Below are 14245 nucleotides of genomic sequence, written 5' to 3' on the forward strand. Positions count from 1 at the left end.
TATTTAGAATCTACTTTCAAAATAAAGAAAGACGTATTTTTTGTTTTCAGAAAATCCAAATAGTAGGGGGGGGGGGTGAAAGGGGGGTGTATTTTAAAAATGAGTGTATCTATATCTCAAAACTTCGAAAGTTTGCAGATGTAAAGATTGATATTTAGAATCTCCTATAAAAATAGAGGAACACATATTTTTTTGTTTTCCGAAAATTCCAATAGGAGGGGTTGAAAGGTGTGAATAAGGGGTTGAATGTCTTTAATGAGGATACTTATAACTCAGAAACTGAAAATATTACAGACCAGACAGTTAGTATATGGAATCTCCTTTAAAAATACAGAAACATTTATTTTTTGTTTTTGGAAAATCTAATTAATGGGGGTTAAACAGGAGTGACAAATTGGGGTGAATTTTCAGAAATACTATATCTACAGTATATCTCAGAAACGTAAAATGTTGCAGACGTAAAAATTGGTATTTGGAATCTCCTGTTAAAGTAAAGAAACAGGTATTCTCGGAAAATCCAATGAAGGTTGGGGGGGGGGGGTGAAAAATTGAAGAATTTATTGAATTAATTGTATGAGGATACTTACATCTAATAAAAACTAAAATTGTTTCAGACGTGAAAATTGGTATTTAGATCTTCTTTAAAAATAAAACGGCGCGTTTTGGGGGGGGGGAGGAGGAGAATCATTTTTGGGGGCGAGTGTGAAAAGGAGTTGAATTCGTTTCATGGGGACACATATCTTAAAAACTGGAGATAATCGGTATTTAGAAGATCCTTTAATATTAAAGAAACAAGTACTTTTTGCCGGACAATTCACTTAAGGGGGGCGGGGAGTGTGAAAGTAAGTGAAAAAAAGTGAATTATTTATATGGGGATACTTATATCTCAAAACTGAAGGTAACACACGTGAACATTGGTATTTGGTATCTCCTTTAAACATAAAGGAACACGTTTTCTTTTTTTTTGGGGGGGGGAGGTAAATCAACTTAACCGTGGTGGGGTGAAAACGGAGGTGAGGCCATTTGATTTTACTGTTCCTAATGTACTTATAAGTAGCCTCCGTGGCTCAGGCGGCAGCGCGCTGGCCTCTCACCGCTGGGTTTCGTGGTTCAAATTCCGGTCACTCCATGTGAGATTTGTGCTGGACAAAGCGGAGGCGGGACAGGTTTTTCTCCGGGTACTCCGGTTTTCCCCGTCATCATACATCCCAGTAACACTCTCCAATATCATTTCATTTCATTTGTCATTCATTTAATCATTGCCCCAGTGGAGTGCGACAGGCTTCGGCAGGGCTAATTCATTCCATTCTTGACCCGGTCGAATGACTGGAAACAGGCTGTGGATTTTCACTGTACTTATTCTGATCACAAACCGATCATTTTTTATCTCTCCTGGGTTTGTTTTCAAGAGCCATCTTTTCCTTTGGAGAACCTTCTTAGATTACAGTATATTCTTCTGGCATATAAACAAAAATTTAAACATATTTGAAATAAACGATAGATATATGATTGACCGTGCAATTGTTCACCTCTGTAATAAGGTCAATAATGCACGGAAGTATGTCATTCGTTTCTCCAGAAGTCCTGCGCACTTGCCTGCGGGCGACAATGGTGCTGGTCATACTGTCATCAATGACAACGACAGCAGATGTAATTTACCGCCAAGTAGAGTTTCAGTACCGCCAAGGCACCCAAGGCGACACCACGCCGGATCTCCTCAAGGATTTGATCCACATTAAAAATGCTTAGGCTATAGGAAAAGATGGCAAAGATTTAGGGACCCAACTGACCGGGTGGAATACCTGGTCCTATCCCGGGAAGTACGAAATCGATTGCTGGAGAAAAGATTAAAAAATGGGAGGAACGTTGCCGTAATCTCTCAGAAAACGAGTCAGATCGCGAATATCGGTGGGTTATATATAAAACGATAAGCATTCAATTATAAATTTCAGTATAATACCGTAGCGAAGCACGGGTATCTTGCTAGTCTATATACACTGACTGACAGAGCAAATGCAACACCAAGAAGGAGTGGTCAGAACTTTATGCCAATTGCAGGGTAGACTGACGTCACTGAGGTATGCTCATGATGTGAAATGCGCCGCTGTGCTGCGCACGTAGCGAACGATAAATGGGACACGGCGTTGGCGAATGGCTCACTTCGTACCGTGATTTCTCAGCCGACAGTCATTGTAGAACGTGTTGTCGTGTGCCACAGGACACGTGTATAGCTAAGAATGCCAGGCCGCCGTCAACGGAGGCATTTCCAGCAGACAGACGACTTTACGAGGGGTATGGTGATCGGGCTGAGAAGGGCAGGTTGGTCGCTTCGTCAAATCGCAGCCGATACCCATAGGGATGTGTCCACGGTGCAGCGCCTGTGGCGAAGATGGTTGGCGCAGGGACATGTGGCACGTGCGAGGGGTCCAGGCGCGGCCCGAGTGACGTCAGCACGCGAGGATCGGCGCATCCGCCGCCAAGCGGTGGCAGCCCCGCACGCCACGTCAACCGCCATTCTTCAGCATGTGCAAGACACCCTGGCTGTTCCAATATCGACCAGAACAATTTCCCGTCGATTGGTTGAAGGAGGCCTGCACTCCCGGCGTCCGCTCAGAAGACTACCATTGACTCCACAGCATAGACGTGCACGCCTGGCATGGTGCCGGGCTAGAGCGACTTGGATGAGGGAATGGCGGAACGTCGTGTTCTGCGATGAGTCACGCTTCTGTTCTGTCAGTGATAGTCACCGCAGACGAGTGTGGCGTCGGCGTGGAGAAAGGTCAAATCCGGCAGTAACTGTGGAGCGTCCTACCGCTAGACAACGCGGCATCATGGTTTGGGGCGCTATTGCGTATGATTCCACGTCACCTCTAGTGCGTATTCAAGGCACGTTAAATGCCCACCGCTACGTGCAGCATGTGCTGCGGCCGGTGGCACTCCCGTACCTTCAGGGGCTGCCCAATGCTCTGTTTCAGCAGGATAATGCCCGCCCACACACTGCTCGCATCTCCCAACAGGCTCTACGCGGTGTACAGATGCTTCCGTGGCCAGCGTACTCTCCGGATCTCTCACCAATCGAACACGTGTGGGATCTCATTGGACGCCGTTTGCAAACTCTGCCCCAGCCTCGTACGGACGACCAACTGTGGCAAATGGTTGACAGAGAATGGAGAACCATCCCTCAGGACACCATCCGCACTCTTATTGACTCTGTACCTCGACGTGTTTCTGCGTGCATCGCCGCTCGCGGTGGTCCTACATCCTACTGATTCGATGCCGTGCGCATTGTGTAACCTGCATATCGGTTTGAAATAAACATCAATTATTCTTCCGTGCCGACTCTGTTTTTTCCCCAACTTTCATCCCTTTCGAACCACTCCTCCTTGGTGTTGCATTTGCTTTGTCAGTCAGTGTATATAAAATAACTTGTCCTGACTGACTGACTGAGTGACTGACTGACTGACTGACTGACTGACTGACTGACTGACTGACTGATTCATCATGGCAGAGCCGAAACTACTGAATATAGAGAAATGAAATTTTGGGGATACATTCATATTAACATGTAAATGCTCGCTAAGGGAGGATTTTTTGGATATTCCATCGCTAAAGGGGTAAAAAAGGAGGTGAAATTTTAAAATGAGTATATCTCAAAACATTACAGATGAAGAAATTGGTATTTAGAATCTCCTTTAAAAATAAAGATACACGTAATTTTTTGTTTTTGGAAAATCCAAATAATGGGGGTGAAAAGGGGGGTCTTAATTTTTAAAATGGGTGTATCTATATCTCAAAACTTTACGAGTTTACAGATGTAGAAAATAGTATTTAGAATCTCCTTTAAAAATAAAGAAACACGTATTTTTTTGTTTTCGGAAAATCCCAATAGGAGGGGTGAAAAGAGTAAATAAGTGGTTGAATGTCTTTAATGAGGATACTTATATTTCAGAAACTGAAGATATTACAGACCTAAAAATAGTATATGGGATCTCCTTTAAAAATAAAGAAACTTTTTTGTTTTGTTTTCGGAAAATCTAATTAATGGGGGTTAAACAGGAGTGACAAATCGGGGTGAATTTTTAGAAAGTCTATATCTACAGTATATCTCAGAAACGTAAAATGTTACAGACGTAAAAACTGGTATTTGAATTTTCCTGTTAAAGTAAAGAAACAGGTATTCTCGGAAAATCCAATGAAGGGAGGGGGGAGGTGAAAAATTTGAAAAATTAATTGAAATAATTGTATGAGGATACTTACATGTAATAAAAAACTAAAGTTGTTACAGACGTGAAATGCGGTATTTAGATCTTCTTTAAAAATAAAACGCGTTTTTGGGGGGGGGATCACCTTTGGGGGAGGGTGTGAAAAAGAGTTCAGTTCGTTTCATGAGGTCACACATCTCAAAAACTGAAGATAATCGGTATTTAGAAGATTCTTTACTATTAAGGAACAAATATTTTTTGCTTGAAAATTCACCTAAGAGGGGGGGGGGAGGGAGTGTAAAGTAAGTGAAAAAATGAATTATTTTTATGGGGATACTTATATCTCAAAACTCAAGGTAAAACACGTGAACATTGGTATTTGGAATCTCCTTTAAACATAAAGAAACACGCATTCGTTTTTTTTTTGGGGGGGGGGGGTTAATGGGTAAATCAACTTATCCGCGGTGGGGTGCAAAAGGAAGAGAGACCAATTGTTTTTACTGTTCATAATATACGTATAAGGAGCCTCCGTGGCTCAGGCGGCAGTGCGCCGGTCCCTCACTGCTGGGTTCCGTGGTTCAAATCCCGCTCACTCCATGTGAGATTTTTGCTGGATAAAGCGGAGGCGGGACTGGTTTTTCTCCGTGTACTCCGGTTTTCCCCGTCATCATTCATTCCAGCAACACTCTCCAATATCATTTCATTTCATTTGTCATTCATTAATCACTGCCCCAGAGGAGTGCGACAGGCTTCGGCAGCCTACACAATTCCTATCGTCACCGCTAGCTGGGGGCTTTATTCATTCCATTCCTGACCCGGTTGAATGACTGGAAACAGGCTGTGGATTTTCAATGTACATATTCTGATCATAAACCGATCTTTTTTGATCTTTCCTGGGTTCTTTTTTAAGAGCCATCTTTTCTTTTGGGGAACCTTCTTAGATTACAGTAGATTCTCCTGGCATATAAATAAAAATTTAAACAAATATGAAATTAACGATAGGAATGAGATTGACCGTTCAATTGTTCACCTCTATATTAAGGTCAATAATGCACGGAAGTATGTCGTTCGTATCGCCAGAAATCCTGCGATGGTGGTGGTCACATTGTCATCAATGACAATGGCAGCAGATGTAATTTACCGCCAAGTAGCAGTCTTGCATCTTGCTGTGGGGTCCAGAACATCAATAATAATAATAATAATAATAATAATAATAATAATAATAATAATAATAATAATAATAATAATAATAATAATAATCTGGACCCTCGTTAAAATGTGTGGACCGCGCTGGAAACGGATCCTGGACGGGTAATGACTACGAATGCAATCGGCCACGGGTTCAGTACCGCCAAGGCACCCAAGACGACAACACCCCGGATTTCCTCAAGGATTTGATCCTCATTAGAAATGCTTGTATGAAAAGATGGCAAAGATTTGGGGACCCAACTGACCGGGTGGAATACTTGGACGTAGCCCGGGAAGTACGAAATCGATTGTTGGAAGAAAGATTGAAGAATGGGAGGAAGTTTGCCATAATCTCTCAGAAAACGAGTCAGATCTCAAATTTTAGCGGAATCTCTCAGAAAACGAGTCAGATCGCGAATATCGGCGGATTGTATATAAAACGTTAAGCATTCAATTATAAATTTCAGTATAATACCGTTTGCTACGTGTAACTGTACGCTTGCTTTCGATAGTCTGTGGGTTCGAAACACGCTGTCTACAGCTATGAGTATGGTCTTCGTCGTTTGCCATTTCACATTAGGGCTGAACCTTAATTAAGGTCACGATCATTTCCCAGTCGTAAACCTTCTTCATTCACTGCCGCAGAAAATCTGAATGTGGTAGTGAGACTTTACCCAATATTAAATAAAAAAGATACTTTAAAATTATGATAAGCCATCTTTCAATAGTATTTCTTTGACGTTGCTCGACGGGAATTTTTCTCCACGATCTAGTTTGCAGTAGGAAGCTATGTGATGAATTTTAGACCTAGGTGCGAATTGCTTGACAATAATTGTTTCCAGAGGAAAATAAAACATGATAATCGAACGTCGAAAACAGAATACACGTAAAGATCAATTAGCAATGGATAATATACAAAGGTTTATCGAAACTCTACGTGAGACGAAAGGTAGCAAAAATTGATCTCCGAAACATTTTATGAAAACCTCTGTAGACGTTTGAAATAGCTCTAGATGTTCATTGGAACATTTATATTTGAAGAAAACTTTTTTGAACGAGTTTTAAAAATGTATTGGCTGTATAGTGGTAAAGTGCATAAGGTTAGAGAAATGGTCTATGTGCCAAAGTAAAAACATCGTTAGATGTCATCAGTGCATTTGTGAAGAACCGTAATGATGGGCTACTTGGACCCTTAAGGTGTTACTTGGACCCACATGAAAAAAAAAAGTTTTCAACTTCTCAAGCCCGTTATACAATGTGATATCCAAATATTTTGCTGTTCCTTCCATTAGGTGGCATCACAATGTAGGACTATGCACGTTCGAACTAGGTTTGCAGTAATCCACTAAGCAGCAGTGTGGTCTATACAGTGGTTTGACTAAAGTGACGCGATTTGTTCACTGCAAACTTTTATCTGTGTACTGTATTTTCATGGAAGCGAGAACATTGGTAGGTAAACATGTAAGCAATTACATATAGGGCAATAACATGCTGTAGGATTCTTTCTCAGATGTAGCAAGGTTTTTGTAGAAATTTGTGATATATAGAGTGAGTACACATAACCACGAGAACCTGGCTACTTGGACCCACGTCTAGACGTAGCCTGACACATTTAATTTATCGTATAGAATGTGATAACTGGCCTGTTTCTATATTTTCCAGACTTTAAAATGTAACTTTGTTCTCTGTTCTTCAGAGGTCTGAGCATTATGGTGTACAAATACAAAAAAACTGCCTGGAAGTCGAAAATATGCAGATTATACTGACCAACAGCCTGAAGAATGTTTAGCAGTGATTCAGTCAGGGCAAATGTCGCAAAGGCAAGCTGAATAAGTCGTTAAAATAAGTCGATCAACCATCAAGAGAAGATTAAAATATAAAATCCAGTCAGAAACCGGGTAATCCCAAAGTGTTTACTGAACAAGAAGAGCTAGCCTTCATGAGCCACTTGACAAAGTGTGTGATTTTTTATTTCTCTTAGTTAATTGTAATGAATTAGTGACATTAGAACAGACAAACTAACACAGAGGTATTAAAATTTTGTTATAAAAATATCTTGTTCAAAACTAAAATATGTTGTCTAGTGCGTATCATCTGGTGGTTATTAAAATGTTTGCTGTATGGTTTTCAGTGTATGCGAATGGTGTTATTAAAGAACGTAAGTCCTACTTGGACCCAGTACTACGTACAATGGTTTTATAATGGGAAAACATGACATGGGTTCAAGTAGCCCAAACATAAGTGTTACTTGGACCCAATTTTCAAAAAGCTCCCCTGTACTTTGTGTTCAATACATACAATTAAAACTACTCCCGAGCTTTGAAATAACACCTACAGTTATATAAAATAAAAGTTATTACCTCCATTTTAAATTTTTATTTCACTAATAAAGCAAAAAAGTGGAAAAGAACTTGAAAACTGGGTCCAAGTAACCCGTGTTGACGGATTTTATTCTTGAGCGTGAGTGATAAGAAGAAAATATCAGTGTATGGTATTGGTCCTAACATTTAACAGGAATTCGCTTTGTATAGAACTTAATATATTTCATACATTCCCAGAATTCATCCAAAAATAGTTCCATCCCTACCCTGAAAATCTAGTCATCGTTCGTTCGTTCGTTCGTAATCTGTTTTCCCACCAGGGTCGGTTTTTCCCTCGGACTCGGCGAGGTATCCCACCTCTACCGCCTCAAGAGCAGTGTTCTGGAGCTTCAGACTCCGGCCTCACCTGCTATGCTGAACAGGGGCCTTGTGGGGGATGGGAAGTTTGGAAGGGATAGACAAGGAAGAGGGAAGGTAGCGGCCGTGGCCTTAAGTTAGGTACCATCCCGGCATTTGCCTGGAGGAGAAGTGGGAAACCACGTAAAACCACTTCCAGGATGGCTGAGGAGGGAATCGAACCCCCCTCTATTCAGTTGACCTCCCGAGGCTGAGTGGACCCCTTTCCAGCCCTCGTACCACTTTTAAAATTTTGTGGGAGAGCCGGGAATCGAACCCGGGCCTCTGGAGGTGGCAGCTAATCACACTAACCACTACAACACAGAGGCGGACAAATCTAGTCATAATACTCATAATACCTGTACTTGAATCTGTTCATGCACGTTCCCTAATTTGCTTGCCTATGCTTTCAAATTAGGTCATTCAATTTCCGTGCTAGCTGTCCAATGAGCTCGAATACATGTAATGCATATGAAGTGGCAACGCGCCCCCGTTTAATACTCAGTATTACCATGCGTGAATGCAGACTCGGTGTATCTGAAAAATGGCACGAATTTGGATTGTTCTGTATTCATAACCTGTGTATTTCTTATAAGAGGGTTCTTGTATATCTACGCATTAGTCTCGTTTCCTGATACGGGGTCGAGTATGAGGTAGATGAAATTATACGGTATGTTTTTTTTTTACGGCCGGATGCCTTTCTTGTCACCAACCTCAGTTGAGGAACTAATGAATGTGAAATGGATGGTGGTGAATAAAACTGGGCATGCAGGTGGAAGGAATCGGCTGTGGCCTATGAAAAGGAAATGTCCCGGCACTTTTCGGAAGTGAAAATACGGAAACCACAGAAAATCACTATCAGGACAGCCGACGGTGGAGTTCGAACGAACTCGTCTCCCGAATGTAGAGCTTGGTTCCATAGCTATAGCGCATTAACACCTGAGGCTACTCCGCTCAGTTTTTAAGAGAGATATTTTTTTAATGTCAGTATATGAAAAAAAATGAAATGGCGAATGGCTTTTAGTGCCGGGAGTGTCCAAGGACAAGTTCGGCTCGCCAGATGCAGGTCTTTTGGTTTGACTCCCGTAGGCGACCTGCGCGTCGTGATGAGGATGAAATGATGATGAAGACGACACATACACCCAGCCCCCGTGCCAGCGAAATTAACCAATTAAGGTTAAAATTCCCGACCCTGCCGGGAATCGAACACGGGACCCCTGTGACCAAAGGCCAGCAAGCTAACCATTTAGCCACGGAGCCGGATATTATATGAACATTAGTGAAGATATCAACCGAATCTTTTGTTAGAACTTAGAGAATATTTTCTGTTTTCTTTTGATTGTTTTGGGTGCTTCAAGGAAGAATGCAATTGTACGGATCATGACTGGCCACTAAAATACTTCCTCATGCAATCATGGAAAACTAGTTTGTTTGCTCATTTTGACTAAGTAATAAAAATCTCTTTCAAAGTTCTCTTTTATAGGACCTTCCTCTTTCGGTAACAAGTTCTGATAATCTTTCCAATATCTTCCCTGAACTATCTTACATGTTTTAATCCTTGTGTGACATCTAAATATCGAAATGCATATAAGCTGGCATGTAGGCGGGTAAACCATGATAATACAATTTACTGGCTGCTTTCCTTGGACATTTTTTTGTATAAGACGATTTTCCTTTCGGTAATTTTAATTATTTACTTTGTGGTTGCGGAACGATGAATAACTAATATTTTCTTGACAATGAAATAACAACATACTTTATTCTGCAAGTTAGCCTCGTCTTTGTGCCGCATTACACGAAAATTCTGATTGCTGGTTGGTAAAGGCCGCAAGTTGGCGTTAGGATTACCATGGGCAGGTACGACGTTATTACACTTACACTTCAATCGCCCGACGATATGTGCAGAACCTACAGTAATGTAGGTTTTTTGGATTCGACATGATTTCTTTTCCATGAATCCGGAGAGGAAGGGCATTACTTAAAGTTCTAAAACGTGGAGTATGTATAAATTACAATTTCACATGATATTAGCGAATTTCTTTTCCACAAGTAAGATTATATCCAGGTCGTTGAGAAGGATGTAGTATTCATTGACATGCCCATGTAATACAGTACACAACAGAGGTGCTCACGCTGGGCATTTCGTCCCGCGGGCGCCCAGCACTGTGAGTGGGCAGGCTGGCAGGCGATGGGCGTGTGCTATTCAACCACCGTGACGTTGTGGCTACGTCACAAGCCGAGAAGGTTGAACGAATTTCTCCCAGTCACTCTCGATCACTGTGGCGATACCCGAGTTTGACATGGAGGCAGAGAATAATGAAAGAAAGAGGGCAGATATCCACGTCATTTTCAATTTACGCTGTAAGAAATAAGTTGTTTATGTTCATTGCAGTTTGTGTATATTGACCGGATACAAGAAAGAGTTAGGCCTAGAACCTCAAACATTTTTGTAGTGTACGTAATGAATTGCAATTTTCACTATTAAATTTTAAGAGGTGCTTTAGAAACATTTCTGACATAATACGGAATTAAGGTGATTAACTGTAGCTTGTGGTTGCTTAGGTTTAAATGATCTGATAAACTCACCAACACCGGGCGAGTTGGCCGTGCGCGTAGAGGCGTGCGGCTGTGAGCTTGCATCCGGGAGATAGTAGGTTCGAATCCTACTATCGGCAGCCCTGAAGATGGTTTTACGTGGTTTCCCATTTTCACACCAGGCAAATGCTGGGGCTGTACCTTAATTAAGGCCACGGCCGATTCCTTCCAACTCCTAGGCCTTTCCTATCCCATCGTCGCCATAAGACCTATCTGTGTCGGTGCGACGTAAAGCCCCTAGCAAAAAAACAAACAAACCTCACCAACAATCTAATCATGCTTACCGGGAATAACATCAGTCAGGTTAATTATTTGAAGGCATACTGTTCGTATCCCGGTCTAGAAAGCCAAGAATAACGGCCGAGAGGATTCGTCGTGCTGGCCACACGACACCTCGTAATCTTCAGGCCTTCGGGCTGAGCAGTGGTCGCTTGGTAGGCCAAGGCCTTTCACAGGCTGTAGTGCCATGGGGTTTGGGGGATACTGTACGTATATTTGGTGGATACATTCACATTGTTGTTGCACTTTAATCTTGGATGTTAAACATCTATGTCCTCACTCGTGATGAAACTGCCTCCAAATTTAGAAGCTACCTAATGTCATCGGAGGCCTGATAAGTTTTAAATACCATTTTGAGAAATTCAGTGAACAGGGAAAATCACACAACACTTGAACACTGTGCAAAATCAAGAAGTAAACTTTTTGCTGAACGAATAAGAGGAATTTTTACTTTTTTAAATTGGAAATACTGTTATTTTCAACCAAAGAATTGTAAATCGTTGCTTGTACGCTAAACCCTGCCTGTACCCTGGTAAATTGTAACACAAAAATTATCACGTGTCAGTTTTCTTTGAACATTTGTAAGGAAGTAAAATTGACTGTTTACATCAAGCGCAGTATAAATCAAACCGTATTATCTTGAGAAGGTCGGTTTTCTTGCGATTACAGCGTTTAAAAAAATACTTTACCCCAATCAGCATTTCGCTGAGTAATGGAGGAGTGTTCCTTAGTCACAATTGAACGTCACTGATCCCTTCCCTGCAAAGTGGGTTCGCTCTCTCACTACACTGTGACGTATGCTTGCTACGTAACCTGCCCACATGTACGTCAGGCCAGCCCGTCCGCACTGGGCCAGCCTCAACGGGCGCCCAGCTGAGCACCTCTGGTATAAAAACCAAACCCCATGGCGCAAGAGCCCCGAAGTGCCAAGGCCTAACAAGCGACCGCTGCTAAGCTGAATGGTCTGCAGATTACGAGATATCGTGTGGTCGGAAAGACGAATCTTATCGGCCGTTATTCTTGGCTTCCTAGTCCGGGGCCGCTATCGCACCGTCAAAAAGATAGCTCCTCAATTGCAATTACGTAGTCTGAGTGGACCACGAACCAGACTTCAGATCCAGGTAACAATTCCCTAACTGGCCAGGAATTGAACCCGGTGCCTTGTGGTAAGTGTCAGGCACGCGCGGCTGGCAAATACAGTTTACAATCCAGATTAAAATATGCCATTGCCTACTTTTAACCTCTTGTGCCTCTATATATATGTGATAAAAGTTTATGACTTTTGCAGGATGTGATAAAAGTTCGTGATGAGACGGTGGGATTCTATATTTTATTGTGCAGGCTTTAGTATAACAGTGCATACTTACTGTGTATTAGTAAATAGTCTGACGGAACAGAAATAACATTGCTACATTCAGCTTGTTTCTTAAGAGAATACATTGCACTCAACATCAGCGTCAGAATCCAGGGGATCCACGCCATCAAAGTCGTCCTGTTTTGCTTCATTAACAAAACGGTGCCTTTCAGGGTTCAATCTCAAAGCTTCCGTGAATTTGATAAACTTCACCACAGTCCTTTATTTGTAACAAGCTCTGTTTCCTCGTTTAGTTCCGTACATATCATATTTAAATCATTAGAGACTGAGTGTAACCATCGTAGTCTTGGTCTCCCTCTACTTCTCTTACCCTCCATGGCCGAGTCTATTATTATTCTACGGTAGGTAACCTATCCTTCTCCATTTGCCTCACAAAACCCCACCACCAAAGCCGGTTTATGCGTACAATTTCATCAATCGTTCATTCTTAACTTAGCCATTACCTCATTATTAGTAGCCCCTGCCATTGTTTCTACTTGTTTGCACCAGTGATCATCGTCACTACTTTCATGTCTGTTACTTCAAACTTATGAATAAGATATCCTGAGTGCATCTAGCTTTCACTCCCGTGAAGCAAATTTGGTCTGAAAACATACCGGTGTAAAGCTAGTTTCGTCCGGAAGCTGACTTCTTTCTTACAGAATACTGTTGATTGCAACTGCAAAAACTCATTGCATTGCTTTGCAGCATCTTGATTCAATCTCCCTTACTCTACTACCATCCTGGGAGAACACACTTCGTAAATATTTGAAGTGATCTACCTGTTTCAGCTTTGTATTCCCAACCTGACATTCATTTCTCTTAGGTTTCTTCCTACTGGCATCACTTTAGCCTTGGAAAGGCTAATAATAATAATAATAATAATAATAATAATAATAATAATAATAATAATAATAATAATAATAATAATAATAATAATAATAATAATTGTAACCTGCAGATAATAATAGCAACAGAAATAAAACGAGGCGTACGGAAACTATATTTTGTAACTACCCTCCTAATAGTTTTGACATTCCCAAAATTTTGTACTGTTCATTAGTCACACTCAGGTACATCAATGTACCAAAAACAGGTTTTCTCGTAAATATGTGCCACAGTGTGAGGAAGTTCTTACCGAGCGAGTGACTGCGTGGTTTTGCGTCACGTAGCTGTCAGCTTGCATTCCGAAGATAGTGGGTTGGAGCCTTACTGTCGGCAGCCATGAGGATGGTTCCCCATCTTCACCCCAGGCAAATGCTGGGGATGTACATTAATTAAGGCCACGGTCGCTTCCTTCCCATTCCTATTGCTTTCCTATCCCATCGTCGACGTAAGACCTATCTGCAATGTAAAGCAAAACAAATAAAAAGTGCAAAATTTAATCATACACTAACTCTATAATAGTGTATATACGAATTGCACATGTGTAATTATCAGTGCTATGGCCGAGTCAGTCCAGAAACTATACCGGTTTAGTCCGTTAAAAATCAGTATTTTTAGGCATAAATAAGGATCACCCCAAACGATACTGTATTAAAAATTATTTCCAAATTTAGAAAATGTAATTATTTTCAGACATGGTAGATAGAGAGCACTCCAGTTACCGTCAAGTGAGTTCATGGTAGTCTAGTTCTGACTCAACAGTTCGTCTCCAAATACAAACAATTCAATCGAAAAACATGAATGATTCCCTAATAATAATAATAATAATAATAATAATAATAATAATAATAATAATAATAATAATAATAATAATAATAATAATAATAATAATAATAATAATTTCGTGTGGCTATTTCTAGCCGAGTGCAGCCCTTGTAAGGCAGACCCTCCAATGAGGATGGGCGTCATCTGCCATGTGTAGGTAACTGCGTGTTATTGTGGTGGAGGATAGTGTTATGTGTGGT

At 41.3% G+C, this 14245-nt stretch overlaps 1 protein-coding gene across 2 annotated transcripts in view; it reads right to left on the bottom strand.

The window, feature by feature from the left end:
* The window catches only part of Dh31-R (Diuretic hormone 31 Receptor), a 596582-nt gene that overhangs the window by 374582 nt on the left and 207755 nt on the right, over positions 1 to 14245 (bottom strand). The window lies entirely within an intron of this gene.

The sequence above is a fragment of the Anabrus simplex genome, chromosome 2 (genome assembly GCF_040414725.1).
Source record: "Anabrus simplex isolate iqAnaSimp1 chromosome 2, ASM4041472v1, whole genome shotgun sequence".
In the NCBI taxonomy this organism is placed as follows: Eukaryota; Metazoa; Arthropoda; class Insecta; order Orthoptera; family Tettigoniidae; genus Anabrus; species Anabrus simplex.